The sequence below is a fragment of the Dipodomys ordii genome, unplaced genomic scaffold, assembly GCF_000151885.1.
Source record: "Dipodomys ordii isolate 6190 unplaced genomic scaffold, Dord_2.0 Scaffold19, whole genome shotgun sequence".
NCBI lineage: Eukaryota > Metazoa > Chordata > Mammalia > Rodentia > Heteromyidae > Dipodomys > Dipodomys ordii.
The window spans coordinates 13,441,668-13,455,472 of NW_012267235.1; the positions used below are offsets into that span (position 1 = coordinate 13,441,668).

General features: G+C 40.2%; 1 protein-coding gene across 3 annotated transcripts in view; it reads left to right on the forward strand.

Annotated features, from left to right (window-relative positions):
* The window catches only part of Rabep1 (rabaptin, RAB GTPase binding effector protein 1), a 99,304-nt gene that overhangs the window by 12,420 nt on the left and 73,079 nt on the right, over window positions 1–13,805 (forward strand). The window contains exon 2 of one of the 3 annotated variants that reach the window (XM_013013299.1): window positions 11,754–11,845. The exons of the other annotated variants lie outside the window; for them this stretch is intronic. The gene's annotated coding sequence lies outside the window, so the exon portion shown is untranslated. The remainder of the gene's footprint in view (window positions 1–11,753; window positions 11,846–13,805) is intronic. 3 annotated transcript variants of the gene reach the window in all.

A 13,805-nucleotide genomic window follows, 5' to 3' on the forward strand; every position in this document is an offset into this window, starting at 1 on the left:
TGCTGAACATGAAATTGGCAAAACTACTCCAGAGAGAACATATGTTATTTGTTATTTATATAACATATGTTATTTCTCTCAATTTCCTTAAATGTAAAATAACAGTTTCCTAATATGATATCAAACAACTATTCATATACCTACTTGCATTTGTATATCTTTGAGTTATCCAGTCGGATATTTTGCCCATTTTTCGTCATTGGCTTGTTCATTTTCCTGTTGTTGAATTTTAAGATTTTTAAAAAAAATCATATTTTGGGTAACAGTCCTTATCAGCTATATCATTTACCAATTTTTCCCTCCTAGTATTTATGGTTTGTCTTCTCATTCTTATTCTCCTGGCAAGGTCTTTGGCATAACAGGGTTTTGTTTTGCTGTTTTGTTTTTTGTTTGTCCTGGCACTTGAACTCAGGGCCTGAGCATCGCCCCTGTGTTTCTTTTGCTCAAGACAAGACTAGCACTCTGCTACTTGAGCCAACGCTCCATGTTTCACTTTATTTAGTTTATTGTAGAGAAGAATCTCATGAACTTTCCTGCTTGGGCTGTCTTTGAGCCATGATCCTCCAGTCTCACCCTTCTGAGTAGCTAGTATTACAGGCTCCGAGCCACTGGTGCCAGTTGGCACAGTTTTTAATTTTAATGAAGCTCCCCTTGCCAGTTATTTAATACATTATACTTTTGGTGTTGTATCTAAAAGTTACCCTTTAAAGCCAAGGTTATCTGGTTTTTCTCCTATGTTATATTTTAGGAGTTTAATAGTTTTACATTTTACTTTTAGTCTGTGATCTATTTTGAGTTTCTTTTGGTGAAAAGAAGGCTTGTGGGGCTGGGAAGGTGGCTCAGTGGTAGAGTGCTTGCCTTGCATGCATGAGGCCCTGGGTTCGATTACTCAGTACCACCTAAGCAAAAAAAAGAAAAAAGCCGGAAGTGGCGCTGTGGCTCAAGTGGTAGAGTGCTAGCCTTGAGCTGAAGAGCTGAGGGACAGCGCCCAGGCCCAGAGTTCAGGCCCACGACCGGACCCCCCCCCCCAAAAAAAAAAAAAAAAGAAAAGGCTTGTGATTAGGTGCATAGCTTTGCCTTGTTCATAGGCAGTTGTTTTAGAAGACAGTTGAAAAAAAAAACTATTTTCTTTATTGTGTACTGCCATGGCTCTGTTCTTTGCTAAAGATCATTTGACTGTGTGGGTTTCCTTTTGGACTCTGGGACTCTGTTCTATTATATTGATCTCTAATTTTGGATGTGAGGGCGATCTGGCTGTGACATCTGTCACCCCATTGATTGCCAGGGTTGATTTGGCTGATCTGGCTGGCTAGGCGGTCTCCTTCCTCACTGCTCCATGTGCATTCCTCCCGAAGTTGCGCACTCAGTCGAAAAGGATGACCATCCCCGATAGAGGAGGACTGGTCTTTGGTCAAGGGGATACGAGTAGCTGCACACCCCTGCTAGAACCTCCGAACAAGCTCTCTAATTTTTTTTTTTGGTTGGTTGTGGGTCTTGAACTCTGGCCCTTGGCGCTGTCCCTCAGCTCTTCAGCTAAAGGCTAGTACTCTACCACTTGAGCCACAATGCCACTTCCGGTTTTCTGAGTGGCTTATAGGAGGTTAAGAGTCTCACGGACTTTCCTGCCTGGGCTGGCTTTGAACTGCAATCCTCAGATGTCAGCCTCCTGAATAGCTAGGATTATAGGCATAGCCACTGGCACCCGGCTCTATTTTTTAATTGTATAAAAATTTAAATTTCTCATTTTTTTGGTGTCAAAAGTAAAAAAGTTCTTGTGAGCAAATAGCTGTAAATATGTACTATAGAAGAAAGATAAACTTACTGCTTAGAAAAACAGTACTGTGTAGTGGCTTTGTTATATTTTTCTATTTAAAAAGTGTGTATGTTGATAACTTCGTGTACAATCATGATACTCATGCTGTTCCTCCTCCCGGCCCCCCTTCTGTAGTGGGGCTTGGATTTAGGGCCTGGGTGCTGTCTCTGAGCTCTTTCCCTCCAGGCTAGCGTTCTACCACTTTGAGTCACAGCGCCATTTCAAGCTTTCTGGTGGAAAGAGTTTGGAGATGAGTCTCATGGACTTGCCTGCCTGGGCTGGCATTGAACTGTGATCCTCAGATCTCACCTTCCTGAGTAGCTAGGATTACAGACATGAGCCACCAGTGCCCTGGGAATGCAGTATAATTTTTTTTAAAGTAAATCATCCACAGATGAATATTTTTGCTATTGCGTAAGTGCTTCAGTAAGTGTCCTTGCTTGTATCTTTGCACCCTCCTTATATGTGTTTTTGTGAGGCAAGTTCTTTTTCTTTTTTCTTCTCTGTGTGTGTGTGTGTGTGTGTGCGTGCGTGCGCGCGCACATGTGTGGGCATGTGTGTGTGCGTGCCAGTACTGGGGCTTGAACTCAGGGCCTGGTGCTGTTTCTGGCCTTTTTTGGTTGAGTCTCACAGACTTTCCTCCTGGGGCTGTCTTTGAACTGTGATCTTCAGACTTAGCCTTCTGAGTAGCTAGTATTACAGACATTAACCACCAGCATCTTGCTCAAATTTCTTGAATAGATTTACTGAGGCAAATAATGTGCACATTTAAATATTTAACTGCAATCACCAAGGTCTCTTTTAGAAAGCCTCACAATTTTCAGCGTTACCACCATAATACACAAAACTTAGAGCCTCTTCATTTATCACGTTGGAGTTCTTTTCATATAGAGAAGTTGACCATTGTCATATGTACAGTAAGTATAGCAAAAATTTCTCCTAGGTTGTTTGTATTTTAACTTTTAGATATCTTGACATGTGGGAGTATTTTAATTTTTATATGATTTGTCAATATTTTCCCTTTAGTGCATCTAGTTTTATGTTCTGCCTCTTGGTGTTCTAGTATTTGCTTTTGTTTTTTGGAAATACTGGGGCTTTGCACTTCCTAGATGGGTGTTTTACTGCTTGAGCCACATTGCCAACCTTTTTTGTGCTAGTTGTTTTTGAGATAGGGTCTCTTTTTGCCTTCTGCCTGTGACTCTCCTGTTTTTGCTCCCTGCTGTGGCTGGGATGACAAGTGTATGCGATCATACACCGCTCTTTTCTTTTGAGATAGAGTCTGGCAAGTTGTTTTTTTTTTTTTTTCCCTTGCCTGGATTGGCCTGATTTCCACCTCCTGAGTAGCTGGTATTATAGGCATGAGCTACTGGCACCTGATCTGGTATTTCCTTCTAAGTATTTAATCACTATTTTATGTAGAGAATGCAATAAAAATCAGAGATTTTACTGATTATTTTCAAATGGCTAGCCATTTTTCATCACAGTGATTAATTCATTATTCCTCATTGACTCTGAAATGCAACCACTTAGTACATTTCTAGGAACACTCTAGTTCTCTTTTTGAGCTGCATTTTGTCCAATTGATGTATTTATTCTGTAATCATTAGTTACAATTACTGTTCTTTCTATTTTGTAATACTTGAAAGCTGGGTATCCTTCATTATTTATTTTCTCATTTTTCCCCCTCTTTGGTTCTTCTTTTTCTTTTGGCTGGTCATGGGGCCTGAACTCTGGGCCTGGGTGCTATCCCTCTTCAGCTCAAGGCTAGTGCTCTACCACTTGAACCACAACACCACTTCCAGCTTTTTCTGTTTATGTGGTGCTGAGGAATCGAACCCAGGGCCTTACGTATGCAAGGCAAGCACTCTACCACCCAGCCACAATCCCAGCCCCTGGTTATTCTTCCCAGCCCCTGGTTATTCTTTTTTTTTTGGTTGATTGTGGGGCTTGAACTCAGGGCCTGGGCACGGTCCTTGAGCCTCTCTGTGCTGAAGGCTAGTACTCTAACCACTTGAGCCACAGAGCCATTTCTGGCCTATTCTGTTTATGTGGTACTGAGGAATCAAACCCAGGGTTTCATGCATGCTAGGCAAGCACTCTATCAGTAAGCTACATTCCCAGCTCTCTTGTTATTCTTTTTTTTTTTAATTTTATTTTATTGTAAAGATACTGTACAGAAGAGTTACAGTTACATGAGTAAGGCAATGAGTACATTTCTTGTCAAGCAAGCATTGTTACCCCTCATTGTTCTCCCACTATCCCATCCTTCCCCCACCTTCCTCATTCATCCCCCCTCCTTGGTTATTCTTGAGTATTACTCATTCAGATAAAATTGAGAATGAAGATACTAAGTTTTGTGTCTTTCTCCTCAAAAGTAGCTGTCATGGAAGAACTCAGTGGTAAAGCCTATGTATAGCATGCCCCAAGGCCCTAGGTTTCAGTGTGTTAAAAGGAAAAAAAATCTCATGTAAGGAGAACATACACTTTTAACATTGTTATAGTTAAGTGAATACATTAGTTTAAACACATTAATTACATTATCAAATCCTTCTATTTTATTTTTTTTGTTTGTTTGTTTATGATGGGGCTTGAACTCTGGGCCTGGCCCCTGTCCCTGAACTCAAGACTAGCTCAAGACTAGTGCTCTACCACTTGAGCCACAGTGCCACTCCCAGTTTTCTGGTGGTTAATTGGAGATCAGATTCTCATGGACTTTCCTGCCCTGGCTGTCTTTGAGCTGCAATCCTCAGATCTCAGCCTCTTGAGTAGCTAGAGCCACCAGTACCCAGCCCTTCTAATTCTTTTAAAGGTGGTATTACTAATACTTCACTGTTGAGGAAGCAAGTGTTTGGCAGCTTGTTTAGGATTTAGGTTCCTATCACTGTTTTCTTTTTACCTCCTATAATTCCCTGTTACTACAAACATATGCTAATTCAAAAATAAACAAGAAAAAAACATGGGGGCTGGGAAGGTGGCTCAGTGGTAGAGCACTTGCCTTGCATGCTCAAGGCCCTGGGTTCGATTCCTCAGCACCACATAAGAAAAAAGCCGGAAGTGGCACTGTGGCTCAAGTGGTAGAGCGCTAGCCTTGAGCTGAAGAGCTGAGGGACAGTGCCCAGGCCCAGAGTTCAGGCCCCACGACCGGACCCAAAAAAAAAAATGGGCAAGATTAAAACAAAGCCCTAATTTTATTTTGATTTATAAATATATAAATTTGACTTATAGGGGCTGGGAAGGTGGCTCAGTGGTAGAGTGCTTGTCTTACATGCATGAGGCCCTGGGTTGGATTCCTCAGTACCACATAAGCAGAAAAAGCCGGAAGTGGTGCTGTGGCTCCAGGGGTAGGGTGCTAGCCCTGAGCTGAAGAGCTGAGGGACAGTGTCCAGGCCCAGAGTTCAGGACCCATGACTGACAAAAAAAACAAAAAACAAAAAGAGGGTAAGGGGCACACAGAAATGGAGGGACAAAGGGATAAAGCAGTGGTACTCACTAGATACAATGTTGAAAATGAAGTATATAACTTGTGGGTGGAGATGGGAAGGAAACACTAGGAGAGAGTGAGGGAAGGGATGATTTTTTCTAAAAAATGTACTCTATGGATGACTTAGGTAACTGCAACCCCTTTGTACACCACACTTATAATCACAATAACAATTAAAAAAAACACCTTCTGGGACAGTACCTATAGGCCCTGATTGCAAGCTCTAGGACTGGCAAAAAAAAACAACAAAATTGACTTATATAAATTCTCACTATTAGTAAATAACTATAGGAACCACCTTGGACATTAATCTCTCATTTCATCTTTGGTTATTTTTTAGATGGTTCTGAATCAAATGTATGAGGTTTTGATGAACATTGGTAAGTTGCTGCCTAGAAACTAGTTCTAGTTTACATTTCTACCATTAGTGTTGATGGTTAGCCTCCCCCTCCACCTTATCAGCATTCAGTATGGATTTAGAATTTTCTTACCAATAGAAGAGGAACAAAAGGTCATGGTATTGGTATTTGAAGTTGTACTTTTGGTATAATTGGCCTTAAACATATTAGCCATTTGTTTTCTTTCTTTATGCATTGCCTCTCTATATCCTTTGTCTTTTTTATTAATTCATAAATTCTGTAGCTTAATATGTATTTATTTCTTACAAAATTCTTTAAAGTTTGTCTTTTGTCATTCTTTCAATGCTGTGGATTAAGACCAGGGCCTTGTGTATACTGGATAAATAAGTACTCTACCTCTGAGCTGTGTCCTCAGTCCCATCTCGTGTCTTGATTTAGCTTTTAGGGTAATTTTCATAGGGGGAGATAGAAGATTGGTCATGCTTTGACACTTTTAAATAGTGACCATTTTTTTAGTGTTATTTTTATTCTTAAGTTGTTCTGTGTGAGCTGTTTGTCGTCAGGCTTACATCTTATGTACTTGTTATTAATTTTCTTTCTGCAACTGGTTATTTTATAATTTTAGATATAATTTAATATTGCCTATTATAAACTTAAAAAACTTTTTTTTTTGGGGGGGGGTCAGTCGTGGGGCTTGAATGTTTTGTTTTGTTTTGTTTTTGGGTCTGGTCGTGGGCCTGAACTCTGGGCCTGGGCGCTGTCCCTCAGCTCTTCAGCTCAAGGCTAGCGCTCTACCACTTGAGCCACAGCGCCACTCCTGGCTTTTTCCTTTTTGCTTATGTGGTGCTGAGGAATCGAACCCAGGGCCTCAGGCATGCAAGGCAAGCGCTCTACCACTGAGCCACCTTCCCAGCCTGGGGCTTGAACTCTGGGCTTGGGTGCTGTTCCTCAGCTCTTCAAGGTTAGTGCTCTACAACTTGAGCCACAGCACCATTTCTGGTTTTCTGGTGGTTTATTGGAGATAAGAGTCTCATGGACTTTCCTGATCTGGCTGGCTTTGAACTGTAATCCTCCTGAGTAGCTAGGATTCCAGACATAAGCCACTGGTGCCTGGGTTTTTTTGTTTTTTGTTTTTGTTTTTGGTATCATTTCTGGGATAGCCTGAGCTTTTTTTGTTCAAGACTAGCACTGTGCAGGGCGCCGGTGGCTCATGCCTGTAATCCTAGCTACCCAGGAGGCTGAGATCTGAGGATCTTGGCTCAAAGCCAGCCCGGGCAGGAAAGTCCTCGGGCAGGAAAGTCCTCGGGCAGGAAAATCCTCGGGCAGGAAAATCCTCGGGCAGGAAAGTCCTCGGGCAGGAAAGTCCTCGGGCAGGAAAGTCCTCGGGCAGGAAAGTCCTCGAGACTCTTATCTCCAATAAACCACTAGGAAACCAGAAGTGGCGCTGTGGCTCAAGCGGTAGAGTGCTAGCCTTGAGGTGAAGGCGCAGGGACAGCACCCAGGCCCCAGAGTTCAAGCCCTATGACCAACAACAACAAAAAGACTAGCACTGTACCATTTGAGCCATGCCTTCACTTTTGCCTTTTTGGTGGTTAATTGGAGATAAGAATCTCATGGACTTTCCTGCAGAGGCTGGCATCCTCAGCTTCATGAATAGCTAGTATTATAGGTGTGAGCCTAGCTATAACTTTTTTTTTTCCAGTGCTATCTATCCTCTAATCTGACATTGTCTATATATTGGGTTTTCAGCAATTTCAGATTATAATTGGCTACTTTTGGTGCTCTGTCACATTTTGAAAAAGATAACTTTTTATTGTGAGGGGCTGTTCAGGACATTGTAAGGTATTTTGTGGCATCTCTATCTGGGCTCTACCCACTGAAGCTAAGCATCTTTCTTGTGAAACAAAAAATGTCTTCACATATTGCCATATATTCCTTGTTGATCAGAACCAGCAGTTGACCACCATTAAAATGCTTTAGAATGCTGTATCATTCTAACAATTTTATATGTAAAACTTAAGTGAAACCTAATAGTATGCTGTTCTTAATGTAGAGAAAAACCTATTTTCCTAAACTAATAACATATTAGTAATTAGTAGAAGAAAATATGCCACTTATAACTAAGCAATTTGTATTTCAACATGTAAATGAACTGTGACTACCTTAAAAATAGAGATAACTCCAGGAGATGGTTTCAACTTGTTTATAAATCTTGTTCCTATGCTACATGACTCTTCTCTATTAAGTATGCTTTGGATTTAGGCAGCTCTGCCATTTGTTAGTTAGCTGTATAACAATAATCACAGAATTTCTGCTTTAGAAAAAATTGAGTGTATAAAGTTGCTCTTCTGATTCTGTAATTATAAGTATATGGATTATTATTACTAATTATTGTTATTAGTTTATTTTTTGAGACAGGGTCCTGCTGTGTAGGCAAGCTGTGTTTTCGTGCTTTAGCCTTAAGTTCTAGGGTCATAGCTGAGTACCACTATACATGGCTTTAGAGCTATGGGTGGATTATTTAATCATTACTAAAATCTTGGAAGCTAGTTCTATAGGTAGAGCAGTGGAACCAGCCTATAAGTGGTAGAGCTGGGATTTAAATTCCTATTTAATTCTGGAGCCTGTTTTCTCAACAATTATTCTGCACTGCTTCTAATGAATACCTGATTAAAACATGGTCATACTTAATTTTTAGTTTTGATTATTATCCATTTCATTTTTTTGTAGCTTAATATTCTGTTTTGTTTTGTTTTTGGCCGGTCATGGGGCCTGAACTCTGGGTCTGGGCGCTATCCCTCAGCTCTTCAGCTCAAGGCTAGTGCTCTACCACTGGAGCCACAGTGCCACTTCCGGCGTTTTCTGTTTATGTGGTGCTGAGGAATCGAACCCAGGGTCTCATGCTTGCAAGGCATGCACTCTACTGCTGAGCTACCCTCCCAGCCCCTTGTAGCTTAATATTCTGTCCTTGAAACTTTCACTTGTTGGTTCCTCCTTTCCTTAGGCATTCAGTTAATTTACCTATATGTACATAGAATAGCTATTTATCTAACTTCTTTATATATAAGCCTCATTTCTAAAAAAAATCATAATAATGCATACAACTCTTGTAAATAAAATAAAACCTTTGTGTTTTATTTGTTTATGATACTTTTGTGTGTATGTGTGCTGGTTGTGGGGCTTGAATTTGGGCCAGAGCTCTTTCCTTTAGCTTTTTAAATTAAGGCTGGCACTCTAACACTAGAAACACACCTCTACTTCAGATTTTTGGTGGTTAATTGGAAATATGAACCTCATGAACTTTTCTGATTGTGATGGCTTTGAACCTCAATCCTCAGAGTTCAGTCTCCTGTATAAACTAGGATTACATTTTTGATGAGTAATTCCAGGTATAGAATTAGAGAGATGAAGAAATAATTTTTATTCATTAAAGGACTGTGTATATGAGGAATTTGATTCATTTTACTTATTTATGTTTTGAGACAGAGTCTAAGTAGCCCAGGCTTGCCTGGAACTTTATGTAGCCTGGGCTTGCCTTGAACTTGAGATTCTTTTTTCTCTTCCTCCTGAGTGCTGTGATTGTAGGCATTAGTAGTTGTAGTCATCCCAGTTTGTATGTTGTTTACTATGAAATTAGCAAATGTTTATTGAACTCCTGCACTGGCTCCTGTAGTTCTAGTTGTTAGAAATGTAGTAATGAGCAAGATACACAATAAGGCCTCTATTTTACAGAGCATGTATTCTAGTAAGGAACCATATTTAGATACTTAAAGAAATAAGCTTGGAGGCTGGGAAGGTGCCTCAGTGATAGAGTGTTCACCTAGCATGCATGAGGCCCTGGGTTCAATTCCCCAGCACCACATACACAGAAAAATAATAATAAAATTATTAAAAAAAAAAAGAAATAAGGGCTGGGTAAATGGCTCAGTGGTAGAGCACTTGCCTTGCATGCCTGAGGCCCTGGGTTCGATTCCTCAGCACCACATAAGCAAAAAGAAAAAAAGCCGGAAGTGGTACTGTGGCTCAAGTGGTAGAGTGCTAGCCTTGAGCTGAAGAGCTCAGGGACAGCACCCAGGCCCAGAGTTCAGGCCCCACGACCGGACCCCAAAAAAAAAAAAAAAAGAAATAAGCTTGGAGAGTGATTAAAAAATTACTTTGAGATTAGTAAAATTGGCCTGATTAAGAATTTGTTATTACCCAGCTCTAAATTAATTATTCTTGTAATTTCTTAAAAGAGAGTTTCAATATGTAGCTCAGGCTGACCTTGAACTTCGCCTGTCTCAAGTGTACTGAATGATGGGATTTCAGACCTGTGCCTCCATGCCTGGCTTATTCTTGTAGGTTTTTTGTTTTTTCTTTGGTTGGTCATGGGGCTTGATATCTGGACCTGGGCATGTCTCTGAGCTCTTCAGGTCAAGGCAAGTGCTCTGCTACTTGAGCCACAGTGCCAGTTCGGGTTTTCTGATGGTTAATTGGAGTTAAGAGTCTCATGGACTTTCCTGCCCTGGCTGGCTTTGAACTGGGATCCTCAAATCTCCTAAGTAGCTAGGATTACAGATGTGAGCTACTAGCACCTGGCTTTCTTGTAGTTTAAAAGTCAGATTACTATAAGGCTGATTAAGAAACAGTTTTCAGGCTAAGCATTGTGTCTCAGGCCTGTAAATCCCAGCTACAAAGGAGATAGAGATCAGGAAGATTTCAGTTTGAGGACAGCCCAGCAAAAAGTGAGACCCCATCTTAACAGTCAAAGCCAGGCATAGTGTTCCACTTTGTAAGCCTAGCTATGTAGGAGGTATTAACAGATTTGAGATTGGTACCAGGCAAAGGCTGGAGGTAGTTGAAAAATAAAGCATAAAGTGCTGGGAGTGTGGCTCAAGTAGTTAGAGCATCTGACCTAGTAAACATGAGACCCAGAGTTTGAACCTCAGTAGTATTTAAAAAAGGAATTTGATACATTAAAATTAACCAATTTTAATCTTACAGACTCATGATTTCTCACATTCAATTCTGTAACAATCCCCCCTAATGTGTCCTGGAACTCTTATTCCCTGCAACTTTTACTTTCCTGTCCCTTTCCTCTTAATCCTCTTCCTACACTTCCAGAGAAGGGCTTTTGTTTACTGTTTGCCTCTGTAGCTTTGCTTTTTCTAGAATTTAAGTGGAATCATAGCATAGCTCTTGAGATTTAGCCATGCTGTAATTGCTGAATAATATTCTGTTGTATTGGTTATATCCATATTTGTCCATTTATGGTGGGCATTTGGGTTATTTTCAGCATTTGTTTCAAGTAATGGTTCTGTGAGCATTTCTGTATAAATCTGTGGCAGGACTGAGAGGTTGTATAAGTGCATGTTTGTTTTCCAAAGTGTTCCATTTTACATTAACCTCATCGGTCTTACCAACATGTATTATCTATCACTTAATAATAGCCCTGCTAGGGTATGTGTACATGTAATGGCATCTCATTGTGGATTTAGTTTGTTTTCTCAAATGTATTCTCAAACATTTTCATCTGCTTATTTGACATATATTTTCTGTGAAGAATGATGAAATATTTTGTCTTTACTTTTAATTGATTGATTGCTGATGCCCAGTGCCTGTGATCCCAGTTTCATTCAAGGCTGAAGCAGGAGAATTGCTTGATCCCAGGAGTTCAAGGTCAGCCTAGGTAACATAGTAAAACCCTGTCTCAAAAAATGAAATTATAGCTGTGTACTAGTGGCTTATGTCAGTACTCCTAAGCTTCTCAGGAGACTGAGATCTGAGGATTGAGGTTTGATGTCATCCAGGACAGAAAAGTCAATGAAATTCTTATTCTTCCCCCGCAAAACAAAATAAAGAATCCAAAAAACAAAACCTCCACATGTGGAGATGTGGCTCAGTGGTAAAACGCTAACCTTGAGCAGAAAATCCAAGCAAGAGCTCTAAGTCCTGAGTTTAGGTCCTAGAACCAGCACACAACACAAAAAATTTAAATTATTAAAAATATATATACTATCCCTTATCAGATGTTTCCAAGTATTTGCTCCTAGTCTCTTAGTTTTAATTTCTTTTTTTTTTAAAGTTACCAACTCTTTGTTGAACCTTCTATTTATTATAGTGCTAGAGAATGATTTAAAAGAAGCAGACATGATGCAGTATCAGGAAGTAATATGTGATGTCCCCAAAGAGATGCCCAGGTTGAAATACAAGGTACTGTTTTTTTGTTTCTGGTTTGTGTGTGTGTATGTGTGTGTGTGTGTTGGTCATGGGTCCTGAACTCTGGGCCTGGGCACTGTCCCTCAGCTCTTCAGCTGTAAGCCTAGCACTCTACCACTTGAGTCAGAGCTCCACATCTGGCTTTTTCTGCTTATGTGGTACTGAGGAATGGAACCCAGGGCCTCATGCATGCAAGGCAAGCACTCTATCACTGAGCCATCTTCCCAGCCCCAAGGTACTGTTCTTTTTTTTTTTTTTTTTTAAGGATAACTCTTCACTGGATGACTACGTGATAGCTTACATGAAAAACCACTTCACACATATGGAAACTATGGCTTAGCAATGTTGAGTTGTCTAAAATCAATCTGTTAAATGGTGGAGACAAGGGTCTGAATGCAGATGGATTCAGCTATCCTGCTGCGATGTGATCACTTGAGGTTTTCAGTATCATAGTCGAGCCGGTTGTTGACTAATGAGTTGTGTAGCTAAAGAGCAATTGGTATGGAAATGCAGGCTGCCATTCACTTGACAATCTTCTATGGATGGGACAAAGTGTACAGAGGGACTAGGGTAGCCATCGGTATTTTTCAGAAACTGCCTTTGTACTATTTTGAAGTTCTACTTTATCCTTTAAGTTTTAATTTCCTTAACAGTACGTATATGCCTGTATGTGTGTGTGTATATATGTATGTGTAGGTTTTGTTTTTGAAGAGCAAAAGCTCTTTTGATGAAATCCAATTTTTTAAATATTTTATGCTCTATGTATCTTGTCCATGAAATTTTGCTTATCCAAGTTCATAATTAAAAGTTCTTTTGTTGTTGTTGTTGGTCATGGGGCTTGAACTCTGGACCTGAGCACTGTCCCTCAGCTCTTCAGCTCAAGGCTAGCACTCTACCACTTGAGCTACAGCGCCACTTCCAGTTTTTTCTGTGAATAATTGGAATAAGAGTCTCACAGACTTTCCTGCACAGGCAGGCTGGCTTTGAACCCATATCCTCAGATCTCAGCCTCCTAAGTAGCTAGGATTACAAGTGTGAGTCACTGGTGCCTGGCTTTGATGTATTTTTTCATATGGTGTGAGGTACAGATGAGATCCCCCCCCTTTTCCTTCTCTTTCCTTTTGATATGTTGATGTCCCAGCACCCTGAGTTGAAAATGCCATTCTTCCCATAGAATTATCTAGATTCAACTTACCAAGAATCGCTTAAACATTTGTGCAAATATTTTATGTCTATTGAGATATGCCTTGTATTTTCCTGTATTATCTTGATAATCTATAAGTTTTGGACTTAGATGTTTGTAGTCTTCCAACTTCACCTTTTAAAATGTTTTAGCTGTTTTAAATTTACATTGTAATTAATACACATTTTAGAATCAGCTTGTCATTTTCTACAAAAAAAATGCTGGATTTTTTTTTTTTGCAATATCTGATTTGACCTCAGACCTATACATTTTTTTTAATAGTTCACATTGTACCCACTCCTTGTGGGTTATGTTTTTGTTTTTTAAGAGACAGTCTTTCTCCATGGCTGGCTTTGAACTCCTGGGCTCAAATGATCCTTTTGTCTCAGTCTCATGAGTAGCTGGGATGATACTACAATGCCTGGCAAAGGGTTTCATTTAAGAATCTAGTGATGCGGACTGGGAAGGTGGCTCAGTGGTAGAGTGCTTGCCTTGCATGCATGAGGCCCTGGGTTCCATTCCTCAGTACCACATAAGCAGAAAAAGCCGGATGTGGAGCTCTGACTCAAGTGGTAGAGTGCTAGGCTTACAGCTGAAGAGCTGAGGGCCAGTGCCCAGGCCCAGAGTTCAGGACCCACGACTGACCAAAAAAAAAAAAAAGTAACACAAAAGTGAACACTGCTAAATTTTAGTTGTTCAGATTCTTTTTTCTCACTGGAGTTATATTCTGTTGCTTGAAATAGTTATTTTTTTGCACATTTTTTTTTTTTT